The following is a 14,348-nucleotide window of genomic DNA, read 5'->3' on the forward strand; positions in this document are numbered from 1 at the left end:
TTCCTAATTCTATTCTTTCCTTTCAAAGAAATTCATCACAAACTAGTACATTCATTATTCTCTGTTGAGTTCACTTAGCCACCAATTACATGAAAATGTATTATAAAAATAATTGCTTTTCATCCTCACTAACCAACTATTAGGAAAAAAATGGAAAAATATTCAACATTTTATTAATTCTACAATAGTATTTCTAATGAATCCTCTTATCAAGTTATGTGTAGAAAAGCATTTCTCTCCCCATTGTCTAGTGAATTAGGTAGCACTTGAACAAAAAGATAGCTACTCCTCTTCTGACCACATTACAGCATTCCCTATGGACTGTGGAGACTCTTCCGCAATTTGGGGAAAAATTATATCTCGCCTTCCCACCGTTCCTTCTCACAGGCGATGTAGATTTAATTGAACCTGGCACATCCTCCTAGATTTTCTACACAAAATTTGCTATTTATTCCTTTTTGAGTAATTGCAAGGAAGCTAATGCATCCTTTAGATTGTGTGCCATATAGCTTGAAAGAAAAGGGAAGAGCTCTCAGATATCTCCATAAACCCTCAGGGAGCAGGCTAGGGAACAAAGGACCTTTTCCTCTGGTGGATACAGGCAGGATCCCCCACCCCCGCGCCCCATCTGCTGTACAGCTGAGGCGCACTCATTTCCTGAAAGAGATGTTCATCAGGGTGCCACCTGACTGACGTCACACCAGTTCACACTACCCACCTTTGGTTCAGGGCAGGTAAGTCATGGTTGGATTTCTGTCGGAAGTGTCTGATTATCCTCATCAATGATTTAGGACTAACAGCATGGCACACTCGCCGGTCTGAAGGGACCGGGGCTATAGTCTGCCAGTTCCTGCCTTTTAAATTCACTAGAGGTAAAGCAAATCTACTCGAATCAATTGAATTAAGTCGTTACCTGCCATGTGCATGACACAGAGGACACAAGCCAGTGCAAGATGAACTGCCAAATGGCTCACAGAGAAGGACCCATCCGAGTGCAGAGCTGGGAGAGGGATTTCCCTCCCACAGGGGATTCAACGGAGGCTGTGGGAAGAAGATAGCAAATGGCTCCGGGCTTGGAGGCCACACAGAGTTTGAACAGGCAGAAAGAGAGAGTACTTTCTGGCAGGTGGGATAGTGCGTGTGAGGACAAATTCACAGCTGGCATAAGAGAAGTATTTAGGGAAGACTATCGTAAGTAAGTCGCTTGGCTACAGCGGTGATTCTCACACCCAGAATCACCTGAGGGCTTGTTGGAACACAAGTTGCTTGGTTCCACACCCGTCCCCCTTCGTGACTGAATAGGTCTGAAGCCGACTGGGAATTTGTGTTTCTAACAAGTTCCCAAATAATACTGATGCTGGTGGTCCAGGGATCTTGCTCTGAGAACCCCCAGGCAAGAATGTAGCATTTCCAGGGGAAGGTGAGGCTGAGAAGATGAATGGAGCCCAGCTGTGAATGGCTCTGAAAGTCAGGCTAAAGAGTTCAGATTTTATTGTTTAGGCAGTGAAAACTGCTGAAAGGTTTTGGAAGAAGTTGGGATGGATTTGAGAAATGAGAGAAGTGTTTTAGGAAGGGTGCTTTGACCACTGTGCTGAGAATAACTTGGAAAAGAGAAAAGACTCATCACAGGAGATTCTCATAGTAGATGAGGCACAAGGTTTTAGGACCTTAACATGGATGTGTAAGAGGGAATAGCAAAAGAAAAGAGATGGTGCAAAAACCCACTCATTCCTTCTCCTTTAAACCAAACTAAATTTCAAGATATGTTTACATGAAATTTGACAAAACAGTTTACTAGTAAATCCTCTAAACTAGTGGCTGTCAAAATTTAGGGTAAGAGGCCCACTAAAGAAGCTCATTAAAAATGCAAATGCCTTCTCACTATATACTCAAAAGAATTGAAAGAGACTCTGATATTTGTGCACCCATGTTCATAGCAGTATTATCCACAATAGCCAAAAGATAGAAATAACCCAAATGTCTATTGACGGATGACTGGATAATCAAAATGTGGTATATACATATAATGGGATATTATTTAGCCTTAAAAAGGAATGAAATTTTGACACATGCTACAACATGGAGGAACCTTAAAAACATTATGCTAAGTGAAATAAGCCAGACACAAAAGGACAAGTATTGTGATAAATAAACGACAAGCAATAGGATATTGGAGTATATGAGGAAGCCATTTGGTGTGAAACTAATTCAGCCTGAACTTGTTTTTTCAAAAAGGACTGATGTGGACATTAAACATGCATTGTATATCTGCTTTAAGTATTTACTATGTCCCAAAGACAAGAACAATGCCGTAAAAGATAAGGATATAACTTCCCCCACATTGGCATTTCCTTAAGGATAAGCATCTCTCCATAAACTAAGGATTGATTGCTGACCTGCTGCACTCACCTTGTGACCACCCACCTGGAGACCACAGACCTACTGTGTTCACTGAATTGCTCTGCCGGTAAAGCAATCTCACGACTATTGTAAAAGGGACACTCCAATCATACGTGATACATGCTCTTTGATGGTATATAACCACTCTGTACACCCCACCTCTTTGGAGTGCTCCATTCCTTTGTGAAATGACTCTTCCAGGCTATATGGTCCTCAGATCTGGCTTATAATAAACTTACCCCAGTTTTGATTTATAGATTGGTTATGGATTATTTGTGTTGACAACTGTATGATTCCACTTATGTGAGGTACCCAGAATAGTCAAATTCATAGAGACAGAAAGTAGAATAGAGAGGTTTCTAGGGGCTTAGGAGGAGGGGAATGGGGAGTTATTGTTTAAGGGTATAGAGTTTTAGTTTGAGATGATGAAAAAGTTCTGGAGATGGATGGTAGTTATGGCTGCACATCAATGCGAATGTATTTAATGTCACTGAACTGTACACTTAAAAATTGTTAAAATGGTGAGCCAGCCCTGATGTCCTAGTGATTAAAGTTTGGTGCTCTTACCACTTCGGCAGCCCAGGTTCCTTTCCCAGTCACTGTGGCGGCAGCTCACAAAGAAGCACTAGAAGGACTTACAACTAGGATATACAACTGTGTAGTGGGGCTTTGGGGAGGAAAAAAAAATCGTTGAAATGGTAAATTTTATGTTATATATGCGTATATACATATATATACGTATACACACATGCACAACTCAAATGACTGAGGCAGCTCTCCAACTAGAGACTGTGATTCATTTGGTCTGGGTGGAGCCCAGGAATGCACTTGAACACCTAGCCCAAGGTATTCCAAAGCAGATGTTGGAAGAAAACAACCTCCATCGCAGCTCTAGGGAAAAATAGCTCCTTCAAAGTAAAGTCTTTTGTGAGTGAGGCGATAGAGTTTTGCTTAATGGAAGAATTTTCCATGTACTACCTAGACCAGAAGATTCTTCTTCCTGCCTAAGGCCATAGATGTCCATAACATTACTCCGACTACAAGAAATCTGAATAGAAGCCTTCATCTGGGGCTCTGCTGCCCATTTGAGGGCAGCCAGATGGGACAGTCACCCCTCCTGCAATTCTTGCATTGCATGTTTTCTGTAATAACTACTAGAGGCAGAAACAGAAAGAGCAACATAAACACAGATGAGGAACTTTGTGTAGTTGCAACAGAATGCCTGAATTTTATGGCTTGAACTTTGCATGATTATTGACTGGCTGAGAGCTCTCTACAATGAGTATTAATTAATGTGATGCAGGAAATGGTCCAGCAAGAAACAGAATGGAATATAGATGAGGTTAACAGGGTTAGAGACATGGAAGCAGGATCACAAATGTGAACTGGGATCTGCATTGGGACCAAAATGGAGACACCACCGCCCCTGCTCTCTAATGATTTAAACCTGGAGACCACAGAGGTTATTCTTTCCCAGCTGGAACTTGCGCATCACATAATTCTAGTATAATGTGGATTTACTTCCATGAGTCTCTTTAGGAACTGAAAATTATAGGATCAAATATATGGGACTTACCATCACTCTAAATAGTAGTTTAGGGAGAATGACTCTGAACTCTGATGAAACCAGAAAGGCAGAAAACAAAAAAGAAGAAGGACACTTAGTATGCAAATTATCTGGCAATGAAACAAAAGAAATTTTTAAGTATTTTTGAAAACTGAGAATGAGATATAGGGGTGGTGTGATGATTAACTTTATGTGTCAACTTAAATCGGTCACAGGGTGCCCAGATATTTTGTCAAACATTATTCTGGGTGTTTCTGTGAGGGTGTTTTAGATGAGATTAACATTTAAATCAGTGGACTTGGAATAAAGCAGATTGCCTTCCATAATGTAGGTGGGCCTCATCCAATCAGGTGAAGCCTGAATAGAACAATAAGATGGGCCTTCCTCGAGGAAGAGAGAATTCTCCCATAGATTGCTTTTAGACTTCATCTTCATCAGGACTTGGCTCTTCCTGATTCTAGAGCAGTCGGCCAGCCTTTGGACTAGAACTGCAGTATTAGCTCTCCTGGGTTTCCAGCCTGCTGGCCTACCCTGCAGATTTTGGAATTGTTAGCCTCGATACTCATGTGAGTCAATTCCTTATAATAAATCTTTTATATATATACACACATATACACACATGCTATCAGTCTATTTCTCTGGAGAACCCTGACTAATACAGGTGGTAGATGGGGTCTGTAAAGGTTTCCAACAAGTTATGAGAGGTAAAATGTATGATTATGGTGGGTTTTAAACAGTCACAAAATCTTTGACATTCTTCTCATCAAGAGGTGAGATAAATGTCCCCACCCCTTGAATCTGGGTGGGTTTGTGACTGTTTTGATGAAAAAGTGCAGCAGAAGTGCACTATGTGACATCTGAGGTTATATCATAAAAGCCATGCAGCTTCCTCCTTGTTCGTCAAACACATGCTCTTGGAGCCCTGAGGGGCCATGTAAGAATTCTGAACATCCTGAGGCTGCCATGCTGTGAAGAAGACCAAGCCATGACAGAGGCCCTGTGTAGGCTCTCTGGTGGTAGTCTCAACTGAGCTCAGCCTTCAAGTCATCCTGGCCCAGGTGATAGACATGAGACTGAAGAAGCTCCCAGATGATTCTATCTATCTCCCATTTACTAAGGTCTTCCCAGTTGAGGCCCCAGACACCGTGATGAGAAACAAGCCATCCCTGCTGAACCCTCTGTGAATTCTTGATCTGCAGAATCCATGAACTTAATAAAATAGTTTATGCCACTAAGTTTTAGGATGGCTTGTTATGTAGCAAAAGATCATTGGAACAATCACACCTACTGTTTTAAGATGTATAAATGTCACTGATTTCTCCTTTACTTAGCTGCAGAATCTATTGCTTTATTTTGATGAACATTAAAAGTTTATAAAGACTTTCTAGGTGCACTCCTAACCTCGGGCCCCTAATCAAATTCTTTCTTGAATTCTTTTCAGTGACCTTTTCTACCTAGGAATCTTTAAGGATATAATCTTGGCAGATGGGCAGAGAAACTTAATTTCTAACACATATTTGTTAGTTGTTAGCATAACTGTAAATAGTTAATTCCAAAGACTATTTTCTGTTTTTTCCAACTTTTCTTTCTATTGTATTTATAAAACATGGAATTTTAAAAATTCATGCAATTACTACCAAGGAGAGCTAGCCGATCTGGTGTGGACCTTACTTGCATTTGAAAGTACCATCTTGTTGCCTGTTTATCTGATTGGATGGAAAAGGTGAGCATGGATTTCTAGTGGGGTTTATAAACCCCAATGATCTCAGTACTTTCAGCCACAAAGACAGATCATTAGTATTGTTCAATGCAAGAAATGTTAAGCCCTGTAATATGCAAATTTAGGGCTCAAACTAATTAAGAGAAAAATTACTCTTTAAAAGCACATATTAACTACTATGGTAAGGTAAATATTTTATCTTAAAAGTGTAGTTACATAACAATCATCAGTGGTTTGTAAAAGTTTCTTGAAATTAAGTTAATTCAACCTTGAAATTAAGTTAATTCAACCATATTCATAAAATTTTTATAGTGTGTCTGTTATTCTACTGGATCATATGATGAACATTAAAAAAGTTAATATATAGAACTTGAGCTTGTGAATTTTCCAGTCTCATGAACATAGTAAGGTTTACTCACTTGAAACAACTAGGCAATGGTGACTGGTGGAAGAGGTACATTCATACGAGAATCCGGGAGAATTACTTCTGAGGCCCTGGCGGCTTTACGTCAGACATAAAGGAAATAATTCCCTAAGTGATGGGAAATGGATGCTTTCATTTCTTTTTCTAAGACGTTCTAATAGTTAAAACTTGGCAAAGTCCTTTCTGTTTTTTCAGCTTGGTTGGTCACAAAACAAGGAAAAGCAATACGAAACAAAAAAACAAATTCCCCACAGAACTGGCATATACTGGATCTGGAATCTTGGATTGGATAATTTTGTATTATTTTAAAATGTTATTGAATTTGTCTCGCTGTAATTAAAATTTTTTATGAAAATGACTGTAGTAGATTAGTAAGCAAAAGAATCCAGGCTACACAAAAACTTCTTTTGTTTTTTTCTTGATTCTGTTTAATACTGTGAACTAAACTAGCCTTTCTTCCTGCCTACTCTTCATATAAATAACTTGGCCCTGAGAATTCCACCTCCCTTGGGATCTCAATAGTCTGCAATTCTCTGTTTCATGTCTCACTCCTATGATTTCCAGAAGCAGGAGGGTGCTCAATGAAGGCAAAAGAAAGTTGGATTTTGGTGACAAAAATCACATTAATCCCTATAACACATGTACTCTACGTTGTGAAGGAAATAAAAAAAAAGAGAGCAGAAACAGTTGTTGCCCTCAATAAACTTGTAACTTAAAAGATAAGTACTACTACTACTACTACTAATACAGACACTCCAAGTCTTATAAAGATGAATAATTTATTTTAATAAACTTATTGGAACTCATAAACTTACTGGAACTCACAACTCGTATATCGTTTCACCTTATCTTTACTCTATACAACTCCCCATGCGTCTCTCTCTCTTTCCTCCTGGCATCATAACTGGTCCTTCCTTCAGCTCAGTCTCTGACAGTTTCTCATCCAGTCACCTGCACGGCCAGGAAGTAGGGCAACTGGCTTAGCGCCACCGTCTGGTAGGCTTGTGTTAACTGTGTCCAGTGTCTAGGGACGTGCTGAGTACCAAGTAACCTTGAGCCCTCTCCCTAACCTCTGTTCCTTATGAGTTAGTTACCTAACAGCCCACTCTCCCTTTAGGACTACAGCACTTCCCTGACCCTCACCTGCCTTGACAGGGCTTGGAGTCTCTGTCTGTCTCTTGCCAGTAGGCCCCTTTTCAATTATCTATTGCTGCACAGTCAACTTCCTCATAACACAGTGGTTTCAGATAACCGTGGTTTCTCAGTGCTTCTTGGCCTTTCTTTTCTCTCTCTCCTTGATCTCTCTCTCTCTCTCTCCACCTAGGCTCATCCTTCATGGCCTAGTCACAGCATGGAGGCTTGGGCTTCTCATGCATGACAGTTTCAGAGTAGGCAGATATCTTACAGGGCATCTGGCTTCCTCAGAGAGAGTGTTCCAAGAGATAGGATTTGGAAGCTGCTAGTCTTGTAACAAGGCTTGGGCTCAGAAACTAACACAGCATCACTTCTGGCAATTTCTATTGGCCAAAGCAGTCAGAGAGTCTGCCCACATTCAAGGAAAGGGAATATAGACTCCAACTTTCAATGTCAGGACTATTAGAGTTTGAGGCCATTTCTAATTTGCCATGATCCCCTTCCCCTGAAGTCCCTGCCTTTACTGGAACATTAGGAGCAGTTTGATATAGCTGTGTTTGACTCCATTTATGTCCATGCTGCATCGACAGATCATGTACCAGTAGTGATGATGCCTAAATCTTTCTCATGAGCTTGCTGCACTCTTTTGGGAACAGTGGGCTGCCCAAATGATCTTGCTGGGAGCAGACACCGTAGACAGCTCAGTTTCCCCAGTCCTGCTGTCTCAACCCTGTCTACCCTTGCCTCACTCTCTCTGTGACAAAGCCTGCTCCATAATAACAAGCGCCTCTGTGTTTGCATTGTAAGAGAGCCATATCCTTAAATTGCACCACTCTTTCCATTATTGGTGCCATTGTTGTCTGGCTTGTGATTTGTTTATGAGGACAGTTACTCAAAAGTGAAACCAGCTACCTATCAGGTTAGAGAAGCACAGTTGTCTCTGCGTGTGCATATGCATTAGATGGCTATGCAGGGGATTACTGAGAAGTTTGCAGGAAAAAGAACTAACGGATATCAAAGATCACAATGATGACTAGACATGCTAACATTTGTCTAGCGCTTTACAATTTACAAACAACTTTTATATACCTTAGCTCATGTATTTCTTGTGATTCTGATGGTTGGTATTATTATTATAAAACCTGCTTTGGAAAAGATAATGTTAATAATAACAAAAATGTGGTAAGTGATTGACACGCGTGGTCACACTGTTATTCATTCATTCTTATTCATTCATCTCTTCCGCAAATATTTATTGAGTGTTGGGTGCTAGAGATAAAATGGTGAGAGAAAACAGATGTGTCTGTTCTCAGGATGCATACAGTCTACTAGAGGAGACTGATGTTAATAAAATAATCTCACAAATCAATATAAATTTAGAGCTGTGATCAGTGTCCTGAAGGTGAGGTACATGGCGGTATGAGAGGGACATTTGGTCTAGTCCCTGAGGATATGAGCCCTGAACTGATACCTGAAGAAAGGGAAGGCATTTACCAGTGTAAGGGGTGGGAAGGGGTACCATGTCTCAGGTGGAGGGAATAGCTTTTGCAAAAGCCTTTGGTAGGAGAGGGGCATGGTTCCTTCTAAGAACTAAAAGAAAGCCAACATGCCTGGAGCACAACCTTATGGGGAAGGATTAACACTAATCCTATTTTACAGATTAGAAAAATGAAGCCCAGATTACTGGTCTTCATTTGTCTGGTAATACCGCCAGGAAATGGCAAAGCCAGAACTTCAAATTATCTGGAATACAGAGAGGAAGTGGCGAAGCCAAAACTTGAACAGAGTTCTTCTCATTCTTCAGTTCCTGTTCCTCCCTGGATGGCTTGCTGTTTGAGACAGGTCAATTTTGGCAGTGTTTTCAAAAAGGATAAAAATATAGCATGGCCAGGATGGAAAACCTACATCCCAGGCAAGGAGCATTGCTTTTAAAGAAAGCCTGGAGGAGTTGCAGAAACATGAGCTGAGAATTTTAAGTAAGGGAGCTGAGCTCCTGTGGAGAGCTTGGAGAAGGGGTGACAAGATCAAAGCAGTAAAAAAAACCCCAAACCAAAAAACCAGGGGGCCTTGTTCTGTGATTAGGATTCTGGATTTGAAACAATTGTAGGTCAATCAGTCAATTAATCCAATTATAAGAGAAGATAATTCTAGCGTTTGAGCAGTCTTTTCTGTCACACTTTTCCTCCCTAGTGGTCTTTAGAAGGAGGGTCAATGTTCCTCTGAATAAAGCAGTTTCACTCTTATCCTCTCTAGGGGGTAGGGCTGAAAGGACTCGATGACTTCCTGAATTCCTAGTGATTCATACAACGGTGGATCTTCTAAGTGTATGGTGAAACACACAAAGTTGGGTAAAGCAAGACCTACTAGGTCTGCAGAAAGACTGACCTCCATTCTCTCGGTAATTAGAGACTTAGGAAATGAGAAGAACTAACAAGAAGAATAAAGCTCCTAAAACAGCGCTATTAAAATGCAAATCTCCAGACTCTGTTTCAGTCCCACTGAATCAGAGTCCCTGGAAACAGGGCCTGGGAAATTGAATTCTTAATATATTTCATTGGGGCCAATAAAGGATCTAGGCAGTCAATGAGTTGAGAATGAAAAGAAAGATGCCCCCTTTTGACTTTAACCATATAAGACACCCCAAGTGAGAACCACCCAACTGAGCCCAGTCAATCCACAAAGTGAAAGAGATTATAATAAAGTGTTGTTTTAATCCACTAGACTTGGAGTGGTTTGGTATTCAGCAATAGATAACCAAAACACAACCTCAAAGTCAAAAAAAGGGTGTTTCTGATTGGCAGGCAGCTGTCTTAAATCTCTGAGGACCCAGATGCCTTCCATATGTGGCCACCATTTTCAATACATAGTTTCCAAGATCATTGTGAAAAAGAAAAGAGCGTGAAGAATAATGCAGGGGAGATCTTTATAGACCAGGCATGGAAATGGGGTATACCATTTCTACCCATATTTTTTTGGCCAGATCTCATTCACATGGCTACACCTAACTGCAAGGAAGGCTGGGAAATGTAGTCCATTAGGAAGGGAAATGGGTTTAATGAACAGCTAGTCAGTGTTTGTCTCATGAACTAATGTTCCTCCTAAGTTTCTTTCCGATTGGGGATGGGGATTGAAATAACTAAACTAGACAAATATCAATATATTAGTCTCTTCTGGTTCAAACAGTCCTTTTATATTGTATTTCTTCTCTCTTCTCCTCCTCACCAAAATGGTATCTGGGTGTTTGGGACTAGAGACAGGTGACTTGTGGCTTGGGAGTAAGGAGGCCTCAGACCAGCCCATGGTGGGTTCTAGTGAGAATTTCTGTTTTGCATCTAGAACCTGATCCCCTGTATGGAGTCTAGTCCTGTTTGACATTTATGGATGTTATGCTCTCAACTTCAGAGCTAAAGTTGATGGTTTAGCCCGTCTCTCCCTTTGGCAGCCTCTTAGATACAACCCGTGGTCACTGGCAGTTCAGTGGCCCTCTTAAGACTTCCATGTCGTCTCAGTGGGGACACAACGGAACTTCTGCCTCCCGTCAGCCCCCAGCCCCCGTGCTTCTTATGGGCTTTGGGGAATATGGAGCCCTTTGGCTTGATCCATTAGCTTGCACATGATCTATGAAGAACAGTGGAAGCCCAGTATATCCTAGAACGAAACTGAAAAAAATAAAAAGATAATCCATGGGACCTCAATGCTTTGAGTTGCCAGCATGGTTAAGTCACAGAGGATAATACCTCCTTCTCTGTGGATCCTATCATATTACTTGGCACTACAGTGCATAATATTTACATGCTCAGAATACATCACATTTTTTTTTTCACTTTTTTTTTAATTGATGTTTTAAGTTTTTAACATTGTGAAATTTGGGGTTGTACATTTTTGTTTGTCCATCACCATATATATGACTCCCTTCACCCCTTGTGCTCATCCCCCACCCCCATTGCCCTAGGTAACCACAATACAGTTTTCTCTGTCAATGTGTTGGTTTATATTCCACATATGAGTGAGATCATACGGTGTTTGTCTTTCTGCTTCTGGCTTTCTTCACTTAACATAATACCCTCCAGGCCCATCCATGTTGTTGCAAATAGGACGATTTTGTCTTTTTTTATGGCTGAGTAGTATTCCATTGTATATATATACCACATTTTCTTAATCCAATCGTCAGTCAAGGGACACTTAGGTTGCTTCCACTTCTTGGCTATGGTGAATACTGCTGCAATGAACATAGGGGTGCATAAGCCTCTTTGGATTGTTGATTTCAGATTCGTTGGATAGATTCCCAGTAGTGGGATGGCTGGATCATAGGGCATCTCTATTTTTAATTCTTTGAGGAATCTCCATACCATTTTCCATAGAGGCTGCACCAATTTGCATTCCCACCAGCTGTGTATGAGGGTTCCTGTTTCTCCACATCCTCTCCAACATTTGTTGTTTTTTGTCTTGGTGATTATAGCCATTCTAACGGGCGTGAGGTGATATCTTAGTGTTGTTTTGATGTGCATTTCCCTGATGATTAATGATGTTGAACATCTTTTCATGTGCCTATTGGCCACCTGTATATCTTCTTTGGAGAAGTGTCTGTTCATTTCCTCTGCCCATTTTTTGATTGGGTTGTTTGTTTTTTTGTTGTTCAGTTGTGTGAGTTCTTTATATATTATGGAGATCAACCCCTTGTTAGATGTATGCTTTGCAAATATTCTCTCCCAGCTGGTGGGCTGTCTGTTCATCTTGATTCTGGTTTCGTTTGTCTTATAGAAGCTCTTTAATCTGATAAAGTCCCACTTGTTTATTTTTTCTTTAGTTTCCCTAGTCTGAGTAGGCATGTCATCTGAAAAGATTCCTTTATGACCAATGTCAAATAGTGTGTTGCCTATATTTTCTTCTATGAGTTTTATAGTTTCAGGTCTCACCTTCAGGTCTTTGATCCATTTTGAGTTAATTTTTGTGAATGGCGATAGCAGATGGTCCACTTTCATTCTTTTGCATGCAGCTGTCCAGTTTTCCCAACACCATTTATTGAAGAGACTTTCCTTTCTCCATTGTATGTTCTTAGCTCCTTTGTCGAAAATTAGCTGTCCATATACGTGTGCTTTTATCTCTGGGCTTTCAATTCTGTTCCATTGATCTGTGTGTCTGTTTTTGTACCAGTACCATGCTGTTTTGATTACTATTGCTTTGTAGTATGTTTTGAAGTCAGGGATTGTGATGCCTCCTGCTTTGTTCTTTTTTCTTAGGATTTCTTTAGCTATTCGGGGTCTTTTGTTGCCCCATATAAATTTTAGTATTCTTTTTTCTATTTCCGTGAAGAATGTCATTGGGATTCTGATTGGGATTGCATTGAATCTGTAGATTGCTTTAGGTAATATAGACATTTTAACTATGTTTATTCTTCCCATCCACGTGCATGGGATATCTTTCCATTTCTTTATGTCATCATGGATTTCTTTCGATAATGTCTTGTAGTTCTTGTTGTATAGGTCCTTCACCTCCTTGGTAAGATTTATTCCTAGGTATTTTATTCTTTTTGATGCAATTGTAAATGGTATTATCTTTTTGAGCTCTCTTTCTGTTAGTTCATTATTAGCATACAGAAATGCTACTGATTTTTGTAGATTGATTTTGTACCCTGCAACTTTGCTGTAGTTGTTGATTGTTTCCAATAGTTTTCCAATGGATTCTTTAGGGTTTTCTATATATACAATCATGTCATCTGCAAATAGTGAGAGTTTCACTTCTTCATTACCTATTTGGATTCCTTTTATTCCTTTTTCTTGCCTAATTGCTCTGGCCAAAACCTCCAGTACTATGTTGAACAGGAGTGGTGAGAGTGGGCAGCCCTGCCTCATTCCTGTTCTCAGAGGAATGGCTTTCAGTCTTTCCCCGTTGAGTATGATGTTGGCTGTGGGTTTGTCATATATGGCCTTTATTATGTTGAGGTACTTTCCTTCTATTCCCATTTTGTTGAGAGTTTTTATCATAAATGGATGTTGTATCTTGTCAAATGCCTTCTCTGCGTCTATTGAGATGACCACGTGGTTTTTATTTTTTGTTTTGTTGATGTGATGTATCACATTGATTGATTTGCGGATGTTGAACCATCCCTGTGTCCCTGGTATAAATCCCACTTGATCATGGTGTATGATCTTTTTAATGTATTGCTGAGAATACTTCACATTTTTATTGAGACAGGGCTTTAAATCTTTTGAAATCTCTAACAAAGCACAGAAAACATATTTAGAGAAAAATATAAATGTAATTAACCTGAATAACTTAAAAATAGTAATATAGCTAACAATTGAAAGGAGGAGGCAGAGATAGCAAAAAAACGTTATACCTCTCAGCTATCATTGAGGCAAGACAATGGTATGTTCTAAAACAGATAAATCAAGAAATATAAGTATCTGTATTTAATTCAGTTGTAATGTTATGTACCCGAAGAACAACAACAACAACAACAACAAAACTCTGAGGAGTGGGAATTGGAATGGAGGGTGAGAGAAAAAGAGTTCAGTTTCCATTTTGGAATTCTTCTGTGTCGTTTAAATTTGAAAACTCACATGCAGATAATACTTAATAAAAAGCGGTCCTGAGAGGGAAACTCATAGCGATACAAGCCCACCTTAACAAACAAGAAAAAGCCCTAATAGGCAACCTTAAATTACACCTAACAGAACTAGAAAAAGAAGAACAAACAAAGCCCAAAGCCAGCAGAAGGAGAGAAATAATAAAAATCAGAGCAGAAATAAATGAAATTGAGACCAAAAAAACAGTAGAAAGGATTAATGAAACAAAGAGTTGGTTCTTGAAGAAGATAAACAAAATCGACAAACCCTTAGCCAGGCTTACTAAGAAAAAAAGAGAAAAGGCTCAAGTAAATAAAGTTAGAAATGAAAGAGGAGAAATTACAACAGATACCATGGAAATACAGAGGATTATAAGAGAATACTATGAGAAATTATATGCCAACAAATTGGACAATCTAGAAGAAATGGATAAATTCTTAGACTTATACAACCTCCCAAAATTGAACCAAGAAGAAATGGAGAATCTGAATAGACCAATCACAAGTAAAGAGATTGAAATAGTAATCAAATACC

The sequence above is a fragment of the Diceros bicornis genome, chromosome 10, assembly GCF_020826845.1.
Source record: "Diceros bicornis minor isolate mBicDic1 chromosome 10, mDicBic1.mat.cur, whole genome shotgun sequence".
In the NCBI taxonomy this organism is placed as follows: domain Eukaryota; kingdom Metazoa; phylum Chordata; class Mammalia; order Perissodactyla; family Rhinocerotidae; genus Diceros; species Diceros bicornis.